Here is a 21,958-nt window from a genome sequence, read left to right as displayed (position 1 = left end):
GGGGCAAGGGGCAGGTTTCAGGTGGCAAGACGGGCAGCAAAGGGTTAATGAGGCGTGCCCCAGCACTCACGCGCCTCCGAGAGGAACTGCAGACTCTCTTGCCCATTTTAGCAAAAGGGGACCGTCCATCCCTGATAGGGCTCGAACCGCTGCCCTTGGTTCTTGCGTGTTCTCTCAAGCTAGTCATTTTTAGATTGGTCTTGGTATTGTGCTTTGCTTAGCCACTGTAAGCAATGACAGCTCAATACCAGAGCAGCGTAAAGCTTGATTTCTGCCACTGAAAGTGCATCTCGGTCATTTGCGTGGGACACCACCGGTCAAGCTTCTCAAGCATCCTGCCAGTGGTGGACCCATGGGGCACTGCTCTCAGGATCTCCATAACCTGCTTCTTGCTGACAGCCTCCCATATGGTCTAGCGGTTAGGATTCCTGGTTTTCACCCAGGCGGCCCGGGTTCGACTCCCGGTATGGGAAGACTAGCCTTTTCTACATAGAACTCCCGATTCCGTTTCTGTTGCATTTACATTTTGAGAAAAGCCTGAATTTCCCCACATTGTTTCCCTTGGGGCCCCGGCGGCCCCATGCAGTCTGTCCGTGTTTCAGGCTCCCGATTCCTCAGTATGAGGGCTGGACTTGCAAGAAGAAGGGCCGACTACAAGCGGCTTGGGTATGAGGTGCATACCAATGTCTGCGGCTTTCATACCCGAGATCTCGTCTGCACCCACCTTTGAGGCGTGACGTGTCCCCCGCACCCCCCGTCAAGAGAGCAACGGTGGGACCACATTTGGAAAACAGGCCGCCTTGCATTGAAACCGTTGCTGCAAGACGTTAAAGGCCAGAGGAAAGAAGGGCGCCCTGACAGACCGTCATTTCCGCTGACCTCGAGTGTTAAGCGTTCAGTACCTCGGCCAAGGCTAGGGAGAAGACAGAGACTACGCAATCACAATTGGGGTTAAATTAAAAACAAAACGCGCTTCCCCGAGCCAGGTAGGAGTCGAACCTACAATCTTCTGATCCGTAGTCAGACGCGTTATCCATTGCGCCACTGGCCCTCGTGGGTCTGCGCATACCCCTATCCTTCCACAAAAGGGAGGTGCTGTGCTTGCCCCCTCCCCACATTACACAGCTCTTTAGAAAATAATGCTACTCTTCATTTCGGAGCTGACTCTCAAGCCGCTTCATCTTCCAGTCCTATCTAGAAAGGAAGGCCCTGAAAAGTTGGCAGCAATTGCAAAGCAGGATTTGCCTTCATTTATTGGGGTTGGGGGGGTGGGGTCAATCGGTCAGGGGCTTACTTCCCCACACACTTCAGGAGCGCCACAGGGACTCTTCTCCAGCCTGCCAATAGGCTGCAGATATTTGCCCCCAGCCAATGCTGCACTTTGGGGGCAAGGGGCAGGTTTCAGGTGGCAAGACGGGCAGCAAAGGGTTAATGAGGCGTGCCCCAGCACTCACGCGCCTCCGAGAGGAACTGCAGACTCTCTTGCCCATTTTAGCAAAAGGGGACCGTCCATCCCTGATAGGGCTCGAACCGCTGCCCTTGGTTCTTGCGTGTTCTCTCAAGCTAGTCATTTTTAGATTGGTCTTGGTATTGTGCTTTGCTTAGCCACTGTAAGCAATGACAGCTCAATACCAGAGCAGCGTAAAGCTTGATTTCTGCCACTGAAAGTGCATCTCGGTCATTTGCGTGGGACACCACCGGTCAAGCTTCTCAAGCATCCTGCCAGTGGTGGACCCATGGGGCACTGCTCTCAGGATCTCCATAACCTGCTTCTTGCTGACAGCCTCCCATATGGTCTAGCGGTTAGGATTCCTGGTTTTCACCCAGGCGGCCCGGGTTCGACTCCCGGTATGGGAAGACTAGCCTTTTCTACATAGAACTCCCGATTCCGTTTCTGTTGCATTTACATTTTGAGAAAAGCCTGAATTTCCCCACATTGTTTCCCTTGGGGCCCCGGCGGCCCCATGCAGTCTGTCCGTGTTTCAGGCTCCCGATTCCTCAGTATGAGGGCTGGACTTGCAAGAAGAAGGGCCGACTACAAGCGGCTTGGGTATGAGGTGCATACCAATGTCTGCGGCTTTCATACCCGAGATCTCGTCTGCACCCACCTTTGAGGCGTGACGTGTCCCCCGCACCCCCCGTCAAGAGAGCAACGGTGGGACCACATTTGGAAAACAGGCCGCCTTGCATTGAAACCGTTGCTGCAAGACGTTAAAGGCCAGAGGAAAGAAGGGCGCCCTGACAGACCGTCATTTCCGCTGACCTCGAGTGTTAAGCGTTCAGTACCTCGGCCAAGGCTAGGGAGAAGACAGAGACTACGCAATCACAATTGGGGTTAAATTAAAAACAAAACGCGCTTCCCCGAGCCAGGTAGGAGTCGAACCTACAATCTTCTGATCCGTAGTCAGACGCGTTATCCATTGCGCCACTGGCCCTCGTGGGTCTGCGCATACCCCTATCCTTCCACAAAAGGGAGGTGCTGTGCTTGCCCCCTCCCCACATTACACAGCTCTTTAGAAAATAATGCTACTCTTCATTTCGGAGCTGACTCTCAAGCCGCTTCATCTTCCAGTCCTATCTAGAAAGGAAGGCCCTGAAAAGTTGGCAGCAATTGCAAAGCAGGATTTGCCTTCATTTATTGGGGTTGGGGGGGTGGGGTCAATCGGTCAGGGGCTTACTTCCCCACACACTTCAGGAGCGCCACAGGGACTCTTCTCCAGCCTGCCAATAGGCTGCAGATATTTGCCCCCAGCCAATGCTGCACTTTGGGGGCAAGGGGCAGGTTTCAGGTGGCAAGACGGGCAGCAAAGGGTTAATGAGGCGTGCCCCAGCACTCACGCGCCTCCGAGAGGAACTGCAGACTCTCTTGCCCATTTTAGCAAAAGGGGACCGTCCATCCCTGATAGGGCTCGAACCGCTGCCCTTGGTTCTTGCGTGTTCTCTCAAGCTAGTCATTTTTAGATTGGTCTTGGTATTGTGCTTTGCTTAGCCACTGTAAGCAATGACAGCTCAATACCAGAGCAGCGTAAAGCTTGATTTCTGCCACTGAAAGTGCATCTCGGTCATTTGCGTGGGACACCACCGGTCAAGCTTCTCAAGCATCCTGCCAGTGGTGGACCCATGGGGCACTGCTCTCAGGATCTCCATAACCTGCTTCTTGCTGACAGCCTCCCATATGGTCTAGCGGTTAGGATTCCTGGTTTTCACCCAGGCGGCCCGGGTTCGACTCCCGGTATGGGAAGACTAGCCTTTTCTACATAGAACTCCCGATTCCGTTTCTGTTGCATTTACATTTTGAGAAAAGCCTGAATTTCCCCACATTGTTTCCCTTGGGGCCCCGGCGGCCCCATGCAGTCTGTCCGTGTTTCAGGCTCCCGATTCCTCAGTATGAGGGCTGGACTTGCAAGAAGAAGGGCCGACTACAAGCGGCTTGGGTATGAGGTGCATACCAATGTCTGCGGCTTTCATACCCGAGATCTCGTCTGCACCCACCTTTGAGGCGTGACGTGTCCCCCGCACCCCCCGTCAAGAGAGCAACGGTGGGACCACATTTGGAAAACAGGCCGCCTTGCATTGAAACCGTTGCTGCAAGACGTTAAAGGCCAGAGGAAAGAAGGGCGCCCTGACAGACCGTCATTTCCGCTGACCTCGAGTGTTAAGCGTTCAGTACCTCGGCCAAGGCTAGGGAGAAGACAGAGACTACGCAATCACAATTGGGGTTAAATTAAAAACAAAACGCGCTTCCCCGAGCCAGGTAGGAGTCGAACCTACAATCTTCTGATCCGTAGTCAGACGCGTTATCCATTGCGCCACTGGCCCTCGTGGGTCTGCGCATACCCCTATCCTTCCACAAAAGGGAGGTGCTGTGCTTGCCCCCTCCCCACATTACACAGCTCTTTAGAAAATAATGCTACTCTTCATTTCGGAGCTGACTCTCAAGCCGCTTCATCTTCCAGTCCTATCTAGAAAGGAAGGCCCTGAAAAGTTGGCAGCAATTGCAAAGCAGGATTTGCCTTCATTTATTGGGGTTGGGGGGGTGGGGTCAATCGGTCAGGGGCTTACTTCCCCACACACTTCAGGAGCGCCACAGGGACTCTTCTCCAGCCTGCCAATAGGCTGCAGATATTTGCCCCCAGCCAATGCTGCACTTTGGGGGCAAGGGGCAGGTTTCAGGTGGCAAGACGGGCAGCAAAGGGTTAATGAGGCGTGCCCCAGCACTCACGCGCCTCCGAGAGGAACTGCAGACTCTCTTGCCCATTTTAGCAAAAGGGGACCGTCCATCCCTGATAGGGCTCGAACCGCTGCCCTTGGTTCTTGCGTGTTCTCTCAAGCTAGTCATTTTTAGATTGGTCTTGGTATTGTGCTTTGCTTAGCCACTGTAAGCAATGACAGCTCAATACCAGAGCAGCGTAAAGCTTGATTTCTGCCACTGAAAGTGCATCTCGGTCATTTGCGTGGGACACCACCGGTCAAGCTTCTCAAGCATCCTGCCAGTGGTGGACCCATGGGGCACTGCTCTCAGGATCTCCATAACCTGCTTCTTGCTGACAGCCTCCCATATGGTCTAGCGGTTAGGATTCCTGGTTTTCACCCAGGCGGCCCGGGTTCGACTCCCGGTATGGGAAGACTAGCCTTTTCTACATAGAACTCCCGATTCCGTTTCTGTTGCATTTACATTTTGAGAAAAGCCTGAATTTCCCCACATTGTTTCCCTTGGGGCCCCGGCGGCCCCATGCAGTCTGTCCGTGTTTCAGGCTCCCGATTCCTCAGTATGAGGGCTGGACTTGCAAGAAGAAGGGCCGACTACAAGCGGCTTGGGTATGAGGTGCATACCAATGTCTGCGGCTTTCATACCCGAGATCTCGTCTGCACCCACCTTTGAGGCGTGACGTGTCCCCCGCACCCCCCGTCAAGAGAGCAACGGTGGGACCACATTTGGAAAACAGGCCGCCTTGCATTGAAACCGTTGCTGCAAGACGTTAAAGGCCAGAGGAAAGAAGGGCGCCCTGACAGACCGTCATTTCCGCTGACCTCGAGTGTTAAGCGTTCAGTACCTCGGCCAAGGCTAGGGAGAAGACAGAGACTACGCAATCACAATTGGGGTTAAATTAAAAACAAAACGCGCTTCCCCGAGCCAGGTAGGAGTCGAACCTACAATCTTCTGATCCGTAGTCAGACGCGTTATCCATTGCGCCACTGGCCCTCGTGGGTCTGTGCATACCCCTATCCTTCCACAAAAGGGAGGTGCTGTGCTTGCCCCCTCCCCACATTACACAGCTCTTTAGAAAATAATGCTACTCTTCATTTCGGAGCTGACTCTCAAGCCGCTTCATCTTCCAGTCCTATCTAGAAAGGAAGGCCCTGAAAAGTTGGCAGCAATTGCAAAGCAGGATTTGCCTTCATTTATTGGGGTTGGGTCAATCGGTCAGGGGCTTACTTCCCCACACACTTCAGGAGCGCCACAGGGACTCTTCTCCAGCCTGCCAATAGGCTGCAGATATTTGCCCCCAGCCAATGCTGCACTTTGGGGGCAAGGGGCAGGTTTCAGGTGGCAAGACGGGCAGCAAAGGGTTAATGAGGCGTGCCCCAGCACTCACGCGCCTCCGAGAGGAACTGCAGACTCTCTTGCCCATTTTAGCAAAAGGGGACCGTCCATCCCTGATAGGGCTCGAACCGCTGCCCTTGGTTCTTGCGTGTTCTCTCAAGCTAGTCATTTTTAGATTGGTCTTGGTATTGTGCTTTGCTTAGCCACTGTAAGCAATGACAGCTCAATACCAGAGCAGCGTAAAGCTTGATTTCTGCCACTGAAAGTGCATCTCGGTCATTTGCGTGGGACACCACCGGTCAAGCTTCTCAAGCATCCTGCCAGTGGTGGACCCATGGGGCACTGCTCTCAGGATCTCCATAACCTGCTTCTTGCTGACAGCCTCCCATATGGTCTAGCGGTTAGGATTCCTGGTTTTCACCCAGGCGGCCCGGGTTCGACTCCCGGTATGGGAAGACTAGCCTTTTCTACATAGAACTCCCGATTCCGTTTCTGTTGCATTTACATTTTGAGAAAAGCCTGAATTTCCCCACATTGTTTCCCTTGGGGCCCCGGCGGCCCCATGCAGTCTGTCCGTGTTTCAGGCTCCCGATTCCTCAGTATGAGGGCTGGACTTGCAAGAAGAAGGGCCGACTACAAGCGGCTTGGGTATGAGGTGCATACCAATGTCTGCGGCTTTCATACCCGAGATCTCGTCTGCACCCACCTTTGAGGCGTGACGTGTCCCCCGCACCCCCCGTCAAGAGAGCAACGGTGGGACCACATTTGGAAAACAGGCCGCCTTGCATTGAAACCGTTGCTGCAAGACGTTAAAGGCCAGAGGAAAGAAGGGCGCCCTGACAGACCGTCATTTCCGCTGACCTCGAGTGTTAAGCGTTCAGTACCTCGGCCAAGGCTAGGGAGAAGACAGAGACTACGCAATCACAATTGGGGTTAAATTAAAAACAAAACGCGCTTCCCCGAGCCAGGTAGGAGTCGAACCTACAATCTTCTGATCCGTAGTCAGACGCGTTATCCATTGCGCCACTGGCCCTCGTGGGTCTGCGCATACCCCTATCCTTCCACAAAAGGGAGGTGCTGTGCTTGCCCCCTCCCCACATTACACAGCTCTTTAGAAAATAATGCTACTCTTCATTTCGGAGCTGACTCTCAAGCCGCTTCATCTTCCAGTCCTATCTAGAAAGGAAGGCCCTGAAAAGTTGGCAGCAATTGCAAAGCAGGATTTGCCTTCATTTATTGGGGTTGGGGGGGTGGGGTCAATCGGTCAGGGGCTTACTTCCCCACACACTTCAGGAGCGCCACAGGGACTCTTCTCCAGCCTGCCAATAGGCTGCAGATATTTGCCCCCAGCCAATGCTGCACTTTGGGGGCAAGGGGCAGGTTTCAGGTGGCAAGACGGGCAGCAAAGGGTTAATGAGGCGTGCCCCAGCACTCACGCGCCTCCGAGAGGAACTGCAGACTCTCTTGCCCATTTTAGCAAAAGGGGACCGTCCATCCCTGATAGGGCTCGAACCGCTGCCCTTGGTTCTTGCGTGTTCTCTCAAGCTAGTCATTTTTAGATTGGTCTTGGTATTGTGCTTTGCTTAGCCACTGTAAGCAATGGCAGCTCAATACCAGAGCAGCGTAAAGCTTGATTTCTGCCACTGAAAGTGCATCTCGGTCATTTGCGTGGGACACCACCGGTCAAGCTTCTCAAGCATCCTGCCAGTGGTGGACCCATGGGGCACTGCTCTCAGGATCTCCATAACCTGCTTCTTGCTGACAGCCTCCCATATGGTCTAGCGGTTAGGATTCCTGGTTTTCACCCAGGCGGCCCGGGTTCGACTCCCGGTATGGGAAGACTAGCCTTTTCTACATAGAACTCCCGATTCCGTTTCTGTTGCATTTACATTTTGAGAAAAGCCTGAATTTCCCCACATTGTTTCCCTTGGGGCCCCGGCGGCCCCATGCAGTCTGTCCGTGTTTCAGGCTCCCGATTCCTCAGTATGAGGGCTGGACTTGCAAGAAGAAGGGCCGACTACAAGCGGCTTGGGTATGAGGTGCATACCAATGTCTGCGGCTTTCATACCCGAGATCTCGTCTGCACCCACCTTTGAGGCGTGACGTGTCCCCCGCACCCCCCGTCAAGAGAGCAACGGTGGGACCACATTTGGAAAACAGGCCGCCTTGCATTGAAACCGTTGCTGCAAGACGTTAAAGGCCAGAGGAAAGAAGGGCGCCCTGACAGACCGTCATTTCCGCTGACCTCGAGTGTTAAGCGTTCAGTACCTCGGCCAAGGCTAGGGAGAAGACAGAGACTACGCAATCACAATTGGGGTTAAATTAAAAACAAAACGCGCTTCCCCGAGCCAGGTAGGAGTCGAACCTACAATCTTCTGATCCGTAGTCAGACGCGTTATCCATTGCGCCACTGGCCCTCGTGGGTCTGTGCATACCCCTATCCTTCCACAAAAGGGAGGTGCTGTGCTTGCCCCCTCCCCACATTACACAGCTCTTTAGAAAATAATGCTACTCTTCATTTCGGAGCTGACTCTCAAGCCGCTTCATCTTCCAGTCCTATCTAGAAAGGAAGGCCCTGAAAAGTTGGCAGCAATTGCAAAGCAGGATTTGCCTTCATTTATTGGGGTTGGGTCAATCGGTCAGGGGCTTACTTCCCCACACACTTCAGGAGCGCCACAGGGACTCTTCTCCAGCCTGCCAATAGGCTGCAGATATTTGCCCCCAGCCAATGCTGCACTTTGGGGGCAAGGGGCAGGTTTCAGGTGGCAAGACGGGCAGCAAAGGGTTAATGAGGCGTGCCCCAGCACTCACGCGCCTCCGAGAGGAACTGCAGACTCTCTTGCCCATTTTAGCAAAAGGGGACCGTCCATCCCTGATAGGGCTCGAACCGCTGCCCTTGGTTCTTGCGTGTTCTCTCAAGCTAGTCATTTTTAGATTGGTCTTGGTATTGTGCTTTGCTTAGCCACTGTAAGCAATGACAGCTCAATACCAGAGCAGCGTAAAGCTTGATTTCTGCCACTGAAAGTGCATCTCGGTCATTTGCGTGGGACACCACCGGTCAAGCTTCTCAAGCATCCTGCCAGTGGTGGACCCATGGGGCACTGCTCTCAGGATCTCCATAACCTGCTTCTTGCTGACAGCCTCCCATATGGTCTAGCGGTTAGGATTCCTGGTTTTCACCCAGGCGGCCCGGGTTCGACTCCCGGTATGGGAAGACTAGCCTTTTCTACATAGAACTCCCGATTCCGTTTCTGTTGCATTTACATTTTGAGAAAAGCCTGAATTTCCCCACATTGTTTCCCTTGGGGCCCCGGCGGCCCCATGCAGTCTGTCCGTGTTTCAGGCTCCCGATTCCTCAGTATGAGGGCTGGACTTGCAAGAAGAAGGGCCGACTACAAGCGGCTTGGGTATGAGGTGCATACCAATGTCTGCGGCTTTCATACCCGAGATCTCGTCTGCACCCACCTTTGAGGCGTGACGTGTCCCCCGCACCCCCCGTCAAGAGAGCAACGGTGGGACCACATTTGGAAAACAGGCCGCCTTGCATTGAAACCGTTGCTGCAAGACGTTAAAGGCCAGAGGAAAGAAGGGCGCCCTGACAGACCGTCATTTCCGCTGACCTCGAGTGTTAAGCGTTCAGTACCTCGGCCAAGGCTAGGGAGAAGACAGAGACTACGCAATCACAATTGGGGTTAAATTAAAAACAAAACGCGCTTCCCCGAGCCAGGTAGGAGTCGAACCTACAATCTTCTGATCCGTAGTCAGACGCGTTATCCATTGCGCCACTGGCCCTCGTGGGTCTGCGCATACCCCTATCCTTCCACAAAAGGGAGGTGCTGTGCTTGCCCCCTCCCCACATTACACAGCTCTTTAGAAAATAATGCTACTCTTCATTTCGGAGCTGACTCTCAAGCCGCTTCATCTTCCAGTCCTATCTAGAAAGGAAGGCCCTGAAAAGTTGGCAGCAATTGCAAAGCAGGATTTGCCTTCATTTATTGGGGTTGGGGGGGTGGGGTCAATCGGTCAGGGGCTTACTTCCCCACACACTTCAGGAGCGCCACAGGGACTCTTCTCCAGCCTGCCAATAGGCTGCAGATATTTGCCCCCAGCCAATGCTGCACTTTGGGGGCAAGGGGCAGGTTTCAGGTGGCAAGACGGGCAGCAAAGGGTTAATGAGGCGTGCCCCAGCACTCACGCGCCTCCGAGAGGAACTGCAGACTCTCTTGCCCATTTTAGCAAAAGGGGACCGTCCATCCCTGATAGGGCTCGAACCGCTGCCCTTGGTTCTTGCGTGTTCTCTCAAGCTAGTCATTTTTAGATTGGTCTTGGTATTGTGCTTTGCTTAGCCACTGTAAGCAATGACAGCTCAATACCAGAGCAGCGTAAAGCTTGATTTCTGCCACTGAAAGTGCATCTCGGTCATTTGCGTGGGACACCACCGGTCAAGCTTCTCAAGCATCCTGCCAGTGGTGGACCCATGGGGCACTGCTCTCAGGATCTCCATAACCTGCTTCTTGCTGACAGCCTCCCATATGGTCTAGCGGTTAGGATTCCTGGTTTTCACCCAGGCGGCCCGGGTTCGACTCCCGGTATGGGAAGACTAGCCTTTTCTACATAGAACTCCCGATTCCGTTTCTGTTGCATTTACATTTTGAGAAAAGCCTGAATTTCCCCACATTGTTTCCCTTGGGGCCCCGGCGGCCCCATGCAGTCTGTCCGTGTTTCAGGCTCCCGATTCCTCAGTATGAGGGCTGGACTTGCAAGAAGAAGGGCCGACTACAAGCGGCTTGGGTATGAGGTGCATACCAATGTCTGCGGCTTTCATACCCGAGATCTCGTCTGCACCCACCTTTGAGGCGTGACGTGTCCCCCGCACCCCCCGTCAAGAGAGCAACGGTGGGACCACATTTGGAAAACAGGCCGCCTTGCATTGAAACCGTTGCTGCAAGACGTTAAAGGCCAGAGGAAAGAAGGGCGCCCTGACAGACCGTCATTTCCGCTGACCTCGAGTGTTAAGCGTTCAGTACCTCGGCCAAGGCTAGGGAGAAGACAGAGACTACGCAATCACAATTGGGGTTAAATTAAAAACAAAACGCGCTTCCCCGAGCCAGGTAGGAGTCGAACCTACAATCTTCTGATCCGTAGTCAGACGCGTTATCCATTGCGCCACTGGCCCTCGTGGGTCTGCGCATACCCCTATCCTTCCACAAAAGGGAGGTACTGTGCTTGCCCCCTCCCCACATTACACAGCTCTTTAGAAAATAATGCTACTCTTCATTTCGGAGCTGACTCTCAAGCCGCTTCATCTTCCAGTCCTATCTAGAAAGGAAGGCCCTGAAAAGTTGGCAGCAATTGCAAAGCAGGATTTGCCTTCATTTATTGGGGTTGGGGGGGTGGGGTCAATCGGTCAGGGGCTTACTTCCCCACACACTTCAGGAGCGCCACAGGGACTCTTCTCAAGCCTGCCAATAGGCTGCAGATATTTGCCCCCAGCCAATGCTGCACTTTGGGGGCAAGGGGCAGGTTTCAGGTGGCAAGACGGGCAGCAAAGGGTTAATGAGGCGTGCCCCAGCACTCACGCGCCTCCGAGAGGAACTGCAGACTCTCTTGCCCATTTTAGCAAAAGGGGACCGTCCATCCCTGATAGGGCTCGAACCGCTGCCCTTGGTTCTTGCGTGTTCTCTCAAGCTAGTCATTTTTAGATTGGTCTTGGTATTGTGCTTTGCTTAGCCACTGTAAGCAATGACAGCTCAATACCAGAGCAGCGTAAAGCTTGATTTCTGCCACTGAAAGTGCATCTCGGTCATTTGCGTGGGACACCACCGGTCAAGCTTCTCAAGCATCCTGCCAGTGGTGGACCCATGGGGCACTGCTCTCAGGATCTCCATAACCTGCTTCTTGCTGACAGCCTCCCATATGGTCTAGCGGTTAGGATTCCTGGTTTTCACCCAGGCGGCCCGGGTTCGACTCCCGGTATGGGAAGACTAGCCTTTTCTACATAGAACTCCCGATTCGGTTTCTGTTGCATTTACATTTTGAGAAAAGCCTGAATTTCCCCACATTGTTTCCCTTGGGGCCCCGGCGGCCCCATGCAGTCTGTCCGTGTTTCAGGCTCCCGATTCCTCAGTATGAGGGCTGGACTTGCAAGAAGAAGGGCCGACTACAAGCGGCTTGGGTATGAGGTGCATACCAATGTCTGCGGCTTTCATACCCGAGATCTCGTCTGCACCCACCTTTGAGGCGTGACGTGTCCCCCGCACCCCCCGTCAAGAGAGCAACGGTGGGACCACATTTGGAAAACAGGCCGCCTTGCATTGAAACCGTTGCTGCAAGACGTTAAAGGCCAGAGGAAAGAAGGGCGCCCTGACAGACCGTCATTTCCGCTGACCTCGAGTGTTAAGCGTTCAGTACCTCGGCCAAGGCTAGGGAGAAGACAGAGACTACGCAATCACAATTGGGGTTAAATTAAAAACAAAACGCGCTTCCCCGAGCCAGGTAGGAGTCGAACCTACAATCTTCTGATCCGTAGTCAGACGCGTTATCCATTGCGCCACTGGCCCTCGTGGGTCTGCGCATACCCCTATCCTTCCACAAAAGGGAGGTACTGTGCTTGCCCCCTCCCCACATTACACAGCTCTTTAGAAAATAATGCTACTCTTCATTTCGGAGCTGACTCTCAAGCCGCTTCATCTTCCAGTCCTATCTAGAAAGGAAGGCCCTGAAAAGTTGGCAGCAATTGCAAAGCAGGATTTGCCTTCATTTATTGGGGTTGGGGGGGTGGGGTCAATCGGTCAGGGGCTTCCTTCCCCACACACTTCAGGAGCGCCACAGGGACTCTTCTCCAGCCTGCCAATAGGCTGCAGATATTTGCCCCCAGCCAATGCTGCACTTTGGGGGCAAGGGGCAGGTTTCAGGTGGCAAGACGGGCAGCAAAGGGTTAATGAGGCATGCCCCAGCACTCACGCGCCTCCGAGAGGAACTGCAGACTCTCTTGCCCATTTTAGCAAAAGGGGACCGTCCACCCCTGATAGGGCTCGAACCGCTGCCCTTGGTTCTTGCGTGTTCTCTCAAGCTAGTCATTTTTAGATTGGTCTTGGTATTGTGCTTTGCTTAGCCACTGTAAGCAATGACAGCTCAATACCAGAGCAGCGTAAAGCTTGATTTCTGCCACTGAAAGTGCATCTCGGTCATTTGCGTGGGACACCACCGGTCAAGCTTCTCAAGCATCCTGCCAGTGGTGGACCCATGGGGCACTGCTCTCAGGATCTCCATAACCTGCTTCTTGCTGACAGCCTCCCATATGGTCTAGCGTTAGGATTCCTGGTTTTCACCCAGGCGGCCCGGGTTCGACTCCCGGTATGGGAAGACTAGCCTTTTCTACATAGAACTCCCGATTCCGTTTCTGTTGCATTTACATTTTGAGAAAAGCCTGAATTTCCCCACATTGTTTCCCTTGGGGCCCCGGCGGCCCCATGCAGTCTGTCCGTGTTTCAGGCTCCCGATTCCTCAGTATGAGGGCTGGACTTGCAAGAAGAAGGGCCGACTACAAGCGGCTTGGGTATGAGGTGCATACCAATGTCTGCGGCTTTCATACCCGAGATCTCGTCTGCACCCACCTTTGAGGCGTGACGTGTCCCCCGCACCCCCCGTCAAGAGAGCAACGGTGGGACCACATTTGGAAAACAGGCCGCCTTGCATTGAAACCGTTGCTGCAAGACGTTAAAGGCCAGAGGAAAGAAGGGCGCCCTGACAGACCGTCATTTCCGCTGACCTCGAGTGTTAAGCGTTCAGTACCTCGGCCAAGGCTAGGGAGAAGACAGAGACTACGCAATCACAATTGGGGTTAAATTAAAAACAAAACGCGCTTCCCCGAGCCAGGTAGGAGTCGAACCTACAATCTTCTGATCCGTAGTCAGACGCGTTATCCATTGCGCCACTGGCCCTCGTGGGTCTGCGCATACCCCTATCCTTCCACAAAAGGGAGGTGCTGTGCTTGCCCCCTCCCCACATTACACAGCTCTTTAGAAAATAATGCTACTCTTCATTTCGGAGCTGACTCTCAAGCCGCTTCATCTTCCAGTCCTATCTAGAAAGGAAGGCCCTGAAAAGTTGGCAGCAATTGCAAAGCAGGATTTGCCTTCATTTATTGGGGTTGGGGGGGTGGGGTCAATCGGTCAGGGGCTTACTTCCCCACACACTTCAGGAGCGCCACAGGGACTCTTCTCCAGCCTGCCAATAGGCTGCAGATATTTGCCCCCAGCCAATGCTGCACTTTGGGGGCAAGGGGCAGGTTTCAGGTGGCAAGACGGGCAGCAAAGGGTTAATGAGGCGTGCCCCAGCACTCACGCGCCTCCGAGAGGAACTGCAGACTCTCTTGCCCATTTTAGCAAAAGGGGACCGTCCATCCCTGATAGGGCTCGAACCGCTGCCCTTGGTTCTTGCGTGTTCTCTCAAGCTAGTCATTTTTAGATTGGTCTTGGTATTGTGCTTTGCTTAGCCACTGTAAGCAATGACAGCTCAATACCAGAGCAGCGTAAAGCTTGATTTCTGCCACTGAAAGTGCATCTCGGTCATTTGCGTGGGACACCACCGGTCAAGCTTCTCAAGCATCCTGCCAGTGGTGGACCCATGGGGCACTGCTCTCAGGATCTCCATAACCTGCTTCTTGCTGACAGCCTCCCATATGGTCTAGCGGTTAGGATTCCTGGTTTTCACCCAGGCGGCCCGGGTTCGACTCCCGGTATGGGAAGACTAGCCTTTTCTACATAGAACTCCCGATTCCGTTTCTGTTGCATTTACATTTTGAGAAAAGCCTGAATTTCCCCACATTGTTTCCCTTGGGGCCCCGGCGGCCCCATGCAGTCTGTCCGTGTTTCAGGCTCCCGATTCCTCAGTATGAGGGCTGGACTTGCAAGAAGAAGGGCCGACTACAAGCGGCTTGGGTATGAGGTGCATACCAATGTCTGCGGCTTTCATACCCGAGATCTCGTCTGCACCCACCTTTGAGGCGTGACGTGTCCCCCGCACCCCCCGTCAAGAGAGCAACGGTGGGACCACATTTGGAAAACAGGCCGCCTTGCATTGAAACCGTTGCTGCAAGACGTTAAAGGCCAGAGGAAAGAAGGGCGCCCTGACAGACCGTCATTTCCGCTGACCTCGAGTGTTAAGCGTTCAGTACCTCGGCCAAGGCTAGGGAGAAGACAGAGACTACGCAATCACAATTGGGGTTAAATTAAAAACAAAACGCGCTTCCCCGAGCCAGGTAGGAGTCGAACCTACAATCTTCTGATCCGTAGTCAGACGCGTTATCCATTGCGCCACTGGCCCTCGTGGGTCTGCGCATACCCCTATCCTTCCACAAAAGGGAGGTGCTGTGCTTGCCCCCTCCCCACATTACACAGCTCTTTAGAAAATAATGCTACTCTTCATTTCGGAGCTGACTCTCAAGCCGCTTCATCTTCCAGTCCTATCTAGAAAGGAAGGCCCTGAAAAGTTGGCAGCAATTGCAAAGCAGGATTTGCCTTCATTTATTGGGGTTGGGGGGGTGGGGTCAATCGGTCAGGGGCTTACTTCCCCACACACTTCAGGAGCGCCACAGGGACTCTTCTCCAGCCTGCCAATAGGCTGCAGATATTTGCCCCCAGCCAATGCTGCACTTTGGGGGCAAGGGGCAGGTTTCAGGTGGCAAGACGGGCAGCAAAGGGTTAATGAGGCGTGCCCCAGCACTCACGCGCCTCCGAGAGGAACTGCAGACTCTCTTGCCCATTTTAGCAAAAGGGGACCGTCCATCCCTGATAGGGCTCGAACCGCTGCCCTTGGTTCTTGCGTGTTCTCTCAAGCTAGTCATTTTTAGATTGGTCTTGGTATTGTGCTTTGCTTAGCCACTGTAAGCAATGACAGCTCAATACCAGAGCAGCGTAAAGCTTGATTTCTGCCACTGAAAGTGCATCTCGGTCATTTGCGTGGGACACCACCGGTCAAGCTTCTCAAGCATCCTGCCAGTGGTGGACCCATGGGGCACTGCTCTCAGGATCTCCATAACCTGCTTCTTGCTGACAGCCTCCCATATGGTCTAGCGGTTAGGATTCCTGGTTTTCACCCAGGCGGCCCGGGTTCGACTCCCGGTATGGGAAGACTAGCCTTTTCTACATAGAACTCCCGATTCCGTTTCTGTTGCATTTACATTTTGAGAAAAGCCTGAATTTCCCCACATTGTTTCCCTTGGGGCCCCGGCGGCCCCATGCAGTCTGTCCGTGTTTCAGGCTCCCGATTCCTCAGTATGAGGGCTGGACTTGCAAGAAGAAGGGCCGACTACAAGCGGCTTGGGTATGAGGTGCATACCAATGTCTGCGGCTTTCATACCCGAGATCTCGTCTGCACCCACCTTTGAGGCGTGACGTGTCCCCCGCACCCCCCGTCAAGAGAGCAACGGTGGGACCACATTTGGAAAACAGGCCGCCTTGCATTGAAACCGTTGCTGCAAGACGTTAAAGGCCAGAGGAAAGAAGGGCGCCCTGACAGACCGTCATTTCCGCTGACCTCGAGTGTTAAGCGTTCAGTACCTCGGCCAAGGCTAGGGAGAAGACAGAGACTACGCAATCACAATTGGGGTTAAATTAAAAACAAAACGCGCTTCCCCGAGCCAGGTAGGAGTCGAACCTACAATCTTCTGATCCGTAGTCAGACGCGTTATCCATTGCGCCACTGGCCCTCGTGGGTCTGCGCATACCCCTATCCTTCCACAAAAGGGAGGTGCTGTGCTTGCCCCCTCCCCACATTACACAGCTCTTTAGAAAATAATGCTACTCTTCATTTCGGAGCTGACTCTCAAGCCGCTTCATCTTCCAGTCCTATCTAGAAAGGAAGGCCCTGAAAAGTTGGCAGCAATTGCAAAGCAGGATTTGCCTTCATTTATTGGGGTTGGGGGGGTGGGGTCAATCGGTCAGGGGCTTACTTCCCCACACACTTCAGGAGCGCCACAGGGACTCTTCTCCAGCCTGCCAATAGGCTGCAGATATTTGCCCCCAGCCAATGCTGCACTTTGGGGGCAAGGGGCAGGTTTCAGGTGGCAAGACGGGCAGCAAAGGGTTAATGAGGCGTGCCCCAGCACTCACGCGCCTCCGAGAGGAACTGCAGACTCTCTTGCCCATTTTAGCAAAAGGGGACCGTCCATCCCTGATAGGGCTCGAACCGCTGCCCTTGGTTCTTGCGTGTTCTCTCAAGCTAGTCATTTTTAGATTGGTCTTGGTATTGTGCTTTGCTTAGCCACTGTAAGCAATGACAGCTCAATACCAGAGCAGCGTAAAGCTTGATTTCTGCCACTGAAAGTGCATCTCGGTCATTTGCGTGGGACACCACCGGTCAAGCTTCTCAAGCATCCTGCCAGTGGTGGACCCATGGGGCACTGCTCTCAGGATCTCCATAACCTGCTTCTTGCTGACAGCCTCCCATATGGTCTAGCGGTTAGGATTCCTGGTTTTCACCCAGGCGGCCCGGGTTCGACTCCCGGTATGGGAAGACTAGCCTTTTCTACATAGAACTCCCGATTCCGTTTCTGTTGCATTTACATTTTGAGAAAAGCCTGAATTTCCCCACATTGTTTCCCTTGGGGCCCCGGCGGCCCCATGCAGTCTGTCCGTGTTTCAGGCTCCCGATTCCTCAGTATGAGGGCTGGACTTGCAAGAAGAAGGGCCGACTACAAGCGGCTTGGGTATGAGGTGCATACCAATGTCTGCGGCTTTCATACCCGAGATCTCGTCTGCACCCACCTTTGAGGCGTGACGTGTCCCCCGCACCCCCCGTCAAGAGAGCAACGGTGGGACCACATTTGGAAAACAGGCCGCCTTGCATTGAAACCGTTGCTGCAAGACGTTAAAGGCCAGAGGAAAGAAGGGCGCCCTGACAGACCGTCATTTCCGCTGACCTCGAGTGTTAAGCGTTCAGTACCTCGGCCAAGGCTAGGGAGAAGACAGAGACTACGCAATCACAATTGGGGTTAAATTAAAAACAAAACGCGCTTCCCCGAGCCAGGTAGGAGTCGAACCTACAATCTTCTGATCCGTAGTCAGACGCGTTATCCATTGCGCCACTGGCCCTCGTGGGTCTGTGCATACCCCTATCCTTCCACAAAAGGGAGGTGCTGTGCTTGCCCCCTCCCCACATTACACAGCTCTTTAGAAAATAATGCTACTCTTCATTTCGGAGCTGACTCTCAAGCCGCTTCATCTTCCAGTCCTATCTAGAAAGGAAGGCCCTGAAAAGTTGGCAGCAATTGCAAAGCAGGATTTGCCTTCATTTATTGGGGTTGGGTCAATCGGTCAGGGGCTTACTTCCCCACACACTTCAGGAGCGCCACAGGGACTCTTCTCCAGCCTGCCAATAGGCTGCAGATATTTGCCCCCAGCCAATGCTGCACTTTGGGGGCAAGGGGCAGGTTTCAGGTGGCAAGACGGGCAGCAAAGGGTTAATGAGGCGTGCCCCAGCACTCACGCGCCTCCGAGAGGAACTGCAGACTCTCTTGCCCATTTTAGCAAAAGGGGACCGTCCATCCCTGATAGGGCTCGAACCGCTGCCCTTGGTTCTTGCGTGTTCTCTCAAGCTAGTCATTTTTAGATTGGTCTTGGTATTGTGCTTTGCTTAGCCACTGTAAGCAATGACAGCTCAATACCAGAGCAGCGTAAAGCTTGATTTCTGCCACTGAAAGTGCATCTCGGTCATTTGCGTGGGACACCACCGGTCAAGCTTCTCAAGCATCCTGCCAGTGGTGGACCCATGGGGCACTGCTCTCAGGATCTCCATAACCTGCTTCTTGCTGACAGCCTCCCATATGGTCTAGCGGTTAGGATTCCTGGTTTTCACCCAGGCGGCCCGGGTTCGACTCCCGGTATGGGAAGACTAGCCTTTTCTACATAGAACTCCCGATTCCGTTTCTGTTGCATTTACATTTTGAGAAAAGCCTGAATTTCCCCACATTGTTTCCCTTGGGGCCCCGGCGGCCCCATGCAGTCTGTCCGTGTTTCAGGCTCCCGATTCCTCAGTATGAGGGCTGGACTTGCAAGAAGAAGGGCCGACTACAAGCGGCTTGGGTATGAGGTGCATACCAATGTCTGCGGCTTTCATACCCGAGATCTCGTCTGCACCCACCTTTGAGGCGTGACGTGTCCCCCGCACCCCCCGTCAAGAGAGCAACGGTGGGACCACATTTGGAAAACAGGCCGCCTTGCATTGAAACCGTTGCTGCAAGACGTTAAAGGCCAGAGGAAAGAAGGGCGCCCTGACAGACCGTCATTTCCGCTGACCTCGAGTGTTAAGCGTTCAGTACCTCGGCCAAGGCTAGGGAGAAGACAGAGACTACGCAATCACAATTGGGGTTAAATTAAAAACAAAACGCGCTTCCCCGAGCCAGGTAGGAGTCGAACCTACAATCTTCTGATCCGTAGTCAGACGCGTTATCCATTGCGCCACTGGCCCTCGTGGGTCTGCGCATACCCCTATCCTTCCACAAAAGGGAGGTGCTGTGCTTGCCCCCTCCCCACATTACACAGCTCTTTAGAAAATAATGCTACTCTTCATTTCGGAGCTGACTCTCAAGCCGCTTCATCTTCCAGTCCTATCTAGAAAGGAAGGCCCTGAAAAGTTGGCAGCAATTGCAAAGCAGGATTTGCCTTCATTTATTGGGGTTGGGGGGGTGGGGTCAATCGGTCAGGGGCTTACTTCCCCACACACTTCAGGAGCGCCACAGGGACTCTTCTCCAGCCTGCCAATAGGCTGCAGATATTTGCCCCCAGCCAATGCTGCACTTTGGGGGCAAGGGGCAGGTTTCAGGTGGCAAGACGGGCAGCAAAGGGTTAATGAGGCGTGCCCCAGCACTCACGCGCCTCCGAGAGGAACTGCAGACTCTCTTGCCCATTTTAGCAAAAGGGGACCGTCCATCCCTGATAGGGCTCGAACCGCTGCCCTTGGTTCTTGCGTGTTCTCTCAAGCTAGTCATTTTTAGATTGGTCTTGGTATTGTGCTTTGCTTAGCCACTGTAAGCAATGACAGCTCAATACCAGAGCAGCGTAAAGCTTGATTTCTGCCACTGAAAGTGCATCTCGGTCATTTGCGTGGGACACCACCGGTCAAGCTTCTCAAGCATCCTGCCAGTGGTGGACCCATGGGGCACTGCTCTCAGGATCTCCATAACCTGCTTCTTGCTGACAGCCTCCCATATGGTCTAGCGGTTAGGATTCCTGGTTTTCACCCAGGCGGCCCGGGTTCGACTCCCGGTATGGGAAGACTAGCCTTTTCTACATAGAACTCCCGATTCCGTTTCTGTTGCATTTACATTTTGAGAAAAGCCTGAATTTCCCCACATTGTTTCCCTTGGGGCCCCGGCGGCCCCATGCAGTCTGTCCGTGTTTCAGGCTCCCGATTCCTCAGTATGAGGGCTGGACTTGCAAGAAGAAGGGCCGACTACAAGCGGCTTGGGTATGAGGTGCATACCAATGTCTGCGGCTTTCATACCCGAGATCTCGTCTGCACCCACCTTTGAGGCGTGACGTGTCCCCCGCACCCCCCGTCAAGAGAGCAACGGTGGGACCACATTTGGAAAACAGGCCGCCTTGCATTGAAACCGTTGCTGCAAGACGTTAAAGGCCAGAGGAAAGAAGGGCGCCCTGACAGACCGTCATTTCCGCTGACCTCGAGTGTTAAGCGTTCAGTACCTCGGCCAAGGCTAGGGAGAAGACAGAGACTACGCAATCACAATTGGGGTTAAATTAAAAACAAAACGCGCTTCCCCGAGCCAGGTAGGAGTCGAACCTACAATCTTCTGATCCGTAGTCAGACGCGTTATCCATTGCGCCACTGGCCCTCGTGGGTCTGCGCATACCCCTATCCTTCCACAAAAGGGAGGTGCTGTGCTTGCCCCCTCCCCACATTACACAGCTCTTTAGAAAATAATGCTACTCTTCATTTCGGAGCTGACTCTCAAGCCGCTTCATCTTCCAGTCCTATCTAGAAAGGAAGGCCCTGAAAAGTTGGCAGCAATTGCAAAGCAGGATTTGCCTTCATTTATTGGGGTTGGGGGGGTGGGGTCAATCGGTCAGGGGCTTACTTCCCCACACACTTCAGGAGCGCCACAGGGACTCTTCTCCAGCCTGCCAATAGGCTGCAGATATTTGCCCCCAGCCAATGCTGCACTTTGGGGGCAAGGGGCAGGTTTCAGGTGGCAAGACGGGCAGCAAAGGGTTAATGAGGCGTGCCCCAGCACTCACGCGCCTCCGAGAGGAACTGCAGACTCTCTTGCCCATTTTAGCAAAAGGGGACCGTCCATCCCTGATAGGGCTCGAACCGCTGCCCTTGGTTCTTGCGTGTTCTCTCAAGCTAGTCATTTTTAGATTGGTCTTGGTATTGTGCTTTGCTTAGCCACTGTAAGCAATGACAGCTCAATACCAGAGCAGCGTAAAGCTTGATTTCTGCCACTGAAAGTGCATCTCGGTCATTTGCGTGGGACACCACCGGTCAAGCTTCTCAAGCATCCTGCCAGTGGTGGACCCATGGGGCACTGCTCTCAGGATCTCCATAACCTGCTTCTTGCTGACAGCCTCCCATATGGTCTAGCGGTTAGGATTCCTGGTTTTCACCCAGGCGGCCCGGGTTCGACTCCCGGTATGGGAAGACTAGCCTTTTCTACATAGAACTCCCGATTCCGTTTCTGTTGCATTTACATTTTGAGAAAAGCCTGAATTTCCCCACATTGTTTCCCTTGGGGCCCCGGCGGCCCCATGCAGTCTGTCCGTGTTTCAGGCTCCCGATTCCTCAGTATGAGGGCTGGACTTGCAAGAAGAAGGGCCGACTACAAGCGGCTTGGGTATGAGGTGCATACCAATGTCTGCGGCTTTCATACCCGAGATCTCGTCTGCACCCACCTTTGAGGCGTGACGTGTCCCCCGCACCCCCCGTCAAGAGAGCAACGGTGGGACCACATTTGGAAAACAGGCCGCCTTGCATTGAAACCGTTGCTGCAAGACGTTAAAGGCCAGAGGAAAGAAGGGCGCCCTGACAGACCGTCATTTCCGCTGACCTCGAGTGTTAAGCGTTCAGTACCTCGGCCAAGGCTAGGGAGAAGACAGAGACTACGCAATCACAATTGGGGTTAAATTAAAAACAAAACGCGCTTCCCCGAGCCAGGTAGGAGTCGAACCTACAATCTTCTGATCCGTAGTCAGACGCGTTATCCATTGCGCCACTGGCCCTCGTGGGTCTGCGCATACCCCTATCCTTCCACAAAAGGGAGGTGCTGTGCTTGCCCCCTCCCCACATTACACAGCTCTTTAGAAAATAATGCTACTCTTCATTTCGGAGCTGACTCTCAAGCCGCTTCATCTTCCAGTCCTATCTAGAAAGGAAGGCCCTGAAAAGTTGGCAGCA

At 53.7% G+C, this 21,958-nt stretch overlaps 32 non-coding genes across 32 annotated transcripts; 16 read left to right on the top strand and 16 right to left on the bottom strand.

The window, feature by feature from the left end:
• The first annotated feature begins 401 nt into the window (after positions 1 to 401).
• On the top strand, positions 402 to 473 carry TRNAE-UUC (transfer RNA glutamic acid (anticodon UUC)). Its single transcript has one exon. It is a non-coding gene; the product is annotated as a tRNA-Glu (tRNA).
• Positions 474 to 978: 505 nt separating this feature from the next.
• Positions 979 to 1,051, bottom strand: TRNAR-ACG (transfer RNA arginine (anticodon ACG)). Its single transcript has one exon. It is a non-coding gene; the product is annotated as a tRNA-Arg (tRNA).
• A 734-nt stretch (positions 1,052 to 1,785) lies between these two features.
• TRNAE-UUC (transfer RNA glutamic acid (anticodon UUC)) lies at positions 1,786 to 1,857 on the top strand. The gene has a single exon. It is a non-coding gene; the product is annotated as a tRNA-Glu (tRNA).
• Positions 1,858 to 2,362: 505 nt separating this feature from the next.
• Positions 2,363 to 2,435, bottom strand: TRNAR-ACG (transfer RNA arginine (anticodon ACG)). Its single transcript has one exon. It is a non-coding gene; the product is annotated as a tRNA-Arg (tRNA).
• Positions 2,436 to 3,169: 734 nt separating this feature from the next.
• On the top strand, positions 3,170 to 3,241 carry TRNAE-UUC (transfer RNA glutamic acid (anticodon UUC)). The gene has a single exon. It is a non-coding gene; the product is annotated as a tRNA-Glu (tRNA).
• A 505-nt stretch (positions 3,242 to 3,746) lies between these two features.
• Positions 3,747 to 3,819, bottom strand: TRNAR-ACG (transfer RNA arginine (anticodon ACG)). Its single transcript has one exon. It is a non-coding gene; the product is annotated as a tRNA-Arg (tRNA).
• A 734-nt stretch (positions 3,820 to 4,553) lies between these two features.
• TRNAE-UUC (transfer RNA glutamic acid (anticodon UUC)) lies at positions 4,554 to 4,625 on the top strand. The gene has a single exon. It is a non-coding gene; the product is annotated as a tRNA-Glu (tRNA).
• A 505-nt stretch (positions 4,626 to 5,130) lies between these two features.
• Positions 5,131 to 5,203, bottom strand: TRNAR-ACG (transfer RNA arginine (anticodon ACG)). The gene has a single exon. It is a non-coding gene; the product is annotated as a tRNA-Arg (tRNA).
• A 725-nt stretch (positions 5,204 to 5,928) lies between these two features.
• Positions 5,929 to 6,000, top strand: TRNAE-UUC (transfer RNA glutamic acid (anticodon UUC)). The gene has a single exon. It is a non-coding gene; the product is annotated as a tRNA-Glu (tRNA).
• A 505-nt stretch (positions 6,001 to 6,505) lies between these two features.
• On the bottom strand, positions 6,506 to 6,578 carry TRNAR-ACG (transfer RNA arginine (anticodon ACG)). Its single transcript has one exon. It is a non-coding gene; the product is annotated as a tRNA-Arg (tRNA).
• A 734-nt stretch (positions 6,579 to 7,312) lies between these two features.
• TRNAE-UUC (transfer RNA glutamic acid (anticodon UUC)) lies at positions 7,313 to 7,384 on the top strand. The gene has a single exon. It is a non-coding gene; the product is annotated as a tRNA-Glu (tRNA).
• Positions 7,385 to 7,889: 505 nt separating this feature from the next.
• On the bottom strand, positions 7,890 to 7,962 carry TRNAR-ACG (transfer RNA arginine (anticodon ACG)). Its single transcript has one exon. It is a non-coding gene; the product is annotated as a tRNA-Arg (tRNA).
• A 725-nt stretch (positions 7,963 to 8,687) lies between these two features.
• On the top strand, positions 8,688 to 8,759 carry TRNAE-UUC (transfer RNA glutamic acid (anticodon UUC)). Its single transcript has one exon. It is a non-coding gene; the product is annotated as a tRNA-Glu (tRNA).
• A 505-nt stretch (positions 8,760 to 9,264) lies between these two features.
• Positions 9,265 to 9,337, bottom strand: TRNAR-ACG (transfer RNA arginine (anticodon ACG)). The gene has a single exon. It is a non-coding gene; the product is annotated as a tRNA-Arg (tRNA).
• A 734-nt stretch (positions 9,338 to 10,071) lies between these two features.
• Positions 10,072 to 10,143, top strand: TRNAE-UUC (transfer RNA glutamic acid (anticodon UUC)). Its single transcript has one exon. It is a non-coding gene; the product is annotated as a tRNA-Glu (tRNA).
• A 505-nt stretch (positions 10,144 to 10,648) lies between these two features.
• TRNAR-ACG (transfer RNA arginine (anticodon ACG)) lies at positions 10,649 to 10,721 on the bottom strand. Its single transcript has one exon. It is a non-coding gene; the product is annotated as a tRNA-Arg (tRNA).
• A 734-nt stretch (positions 10,722 to 11,455) lies between these two features.
• TRNAE-UUC (transfer RNA glutamic acid (anticodon UUC)) lies at positions 11,456 to 11,527 on the top strand. The gene has a single exon. It is a non-coding gene; the product is annotated as a tRNA-Glu (tRNA).
• A 505-nt stretch (positions 11,528 to 12,032) lies between these two features.
• Positions 12,033 to 12,105, bottom strand: TRNAR-ACG (transfer RNA arginine (anticodon ACG)). The gene has a single exon. It is a non-coding gene; the product is annotated as a tRNA-Arg (tRNA).
• Positions 12,106 to 12,839: 734 nt separating this feature from the next.
• TRNAE-UUC (transfer RNA glutamic acid (anticodon UUC)) lies at positions 12,840 to 12,910 on the top strand. The gene has a single exon. It is a non-coding gene; the product is annotated as a tRNA-Glu (tRNA).
• A 505-nt stretch (positions 12,911 to 13,415) lies between these two features.
• Positions 13,416 to 13,488, bottom strand: TRNAR-ACG (transfer RNA arginine (anticodon ACG)). The gene has a single exon. It is a non-coding gene; the product is annotated as a tRNA-Arg (tRNA).
• A 734-nt stretch (positions 13,489 to 14,222) lies between these two features.
• On the top strand, positions 14,223 to 14,294 carry TRNAE-UUC (transfer RNA glutamic acid (anticodon UUC)). Its single transcript has one exon. It is a non-coding gene; the product is annotated as a tRNA-Glu (tRNA).
• Positions 14,295 to 14,799: 505 nt separating this feature from the next.
• On the bottom strand, positions 14,800 to 14,872 carry TRNAR-ACG (transfer RNA arginine (anticodon ACG)). The gene has a single exon. It is a non-coding gene; the product is annotated as a tRNA-Arg (tRNA).
• A 734-nt stretch (positions 14,873 to 15,606) lies between these two features.
• On the top strand, positions 15,607 to 15,678 carry TRNAE-UUC (transfer RNA glutamic acid (anticodon UUC)). Its single transcript has one exon. It is a non-coding gene; the product is annotated as a tRNA-Glu (tRNA).
• A 505-nt stretch (positions 15,679 to 16,183) lies between these two features.
• TRNAR-ACG (transfer RNA arginine (anticodon ACG)) lies at positions 16,184 to 16,256 on the bottom strand. The gene has a single exon. It is a non-coding gene; the product is annotated as a tRNA-Arg (tRNA).
• Positions 16,257 to 16,990: 734 nt separating this feature from the next.
• TRNAE-UUC (transfer RNA glutamic acid (anticodon UUC)) lies at positions 16,991 to 17,062 on the top strand. Its single transcript has one exon. It is a non-coding gene; the product is annotated as a tRNA-Glu (tRNA).
• Positions 17,063 to 17,567: 505 nt separating this feature from the next.
• On the bottom strand, positions 17,568 to 17,640 carry TRNAR-ACG (transfer RNA arginine (anticodon ACG)). The gene has a single exon. It is a non-coding gene; the product is annotated as a tRNA-Arg (tRNA).
• Positions 17,641 to 18,365: 725 nt separating this feature from the next.
• TRNAE-UUC (transfer RNA glutamic acid (anticodon UUC)) lies at positions 18,366 to 18,437 on the top strand. Its single transcript has one exon. It is a non-coding gene; the product is annotated as a tRNA-Glu (tRNA).
• Positions 18,438 to 18,942: 505 nt separating this feature from the next.
• On the bottom strand, positions 18,943 to 19,015 carry TRNAR-ACG (transfer RNA arginine (anticodon ACG)). The gene has a single exon. It is a non-coding gene; the product is annotated as a tRNA-Arg (tRNA).
• Positions 19,016 to 19,749: 734 nt separating this feature from the next.
• On the top strand, positions 19,750 to 19,821 carry TRNAE-UUC (transfer RNA glutamic acid (anticodon UUC)). The gene has a single exon. It is a non-coding gene; the product is annotated as a tRNA-Glu (tRNA).
• Positions 19,822 to 20,326: 505 nt separating this feature from the next.
• Positions 20,327 to 20,399, bottom strand: TRNAR-ACG (transfer RNA arginine (anticodon ACG)). The gene has a single exon. It is a non-coding gene; the product is annotated as a tRNA-Arg (tRNA).
• A 734-nt stretch (positions 20,400 to 21,133) lies between these two features.
• Positions 21,134 to 21,205, top strand: TRNAE-UUC (transfer RNA glutamic acid (anticodon UUC)). Its single transcript has one exon. It is a non-coding gene; the product is annotated as a tRNA-Glu (tRNA).
• Positions 21,206 to 21,710: 505 nt separating this feature from the next.
• Positions 21,711 to 21,783, bottom strand: TRNAR-ACG (transfer RNA arginine (anticodon ACG)). The gene has a single exon. It is a non-coding gene; the product is annotated as a tRNA-Arg (tRNA).
• Between the last annotated feature and the right edge of the window lie 175 nt (positions 21,784 to 21,958).

Source organism: Ambystoma mexicanum, chromosome 4p (genome assembly GCF_040938575.1).
Source record: "Ambystoma mexicanum isolate Mex_15411 chromosome 4p, UKY_AmexF1_1, whole genome shotgun sequence".
In the NCBI taxonomy this organism is placed as follows: Eukaryota; Metazoa; Chordata; class Amphibia; order Caudata; family Ambystomatidae; genus Ambystoma; species Ambystoma mexicanum.
This window is presented reverse-complemented; position numbering and strand designations above follow the sequence as displayed.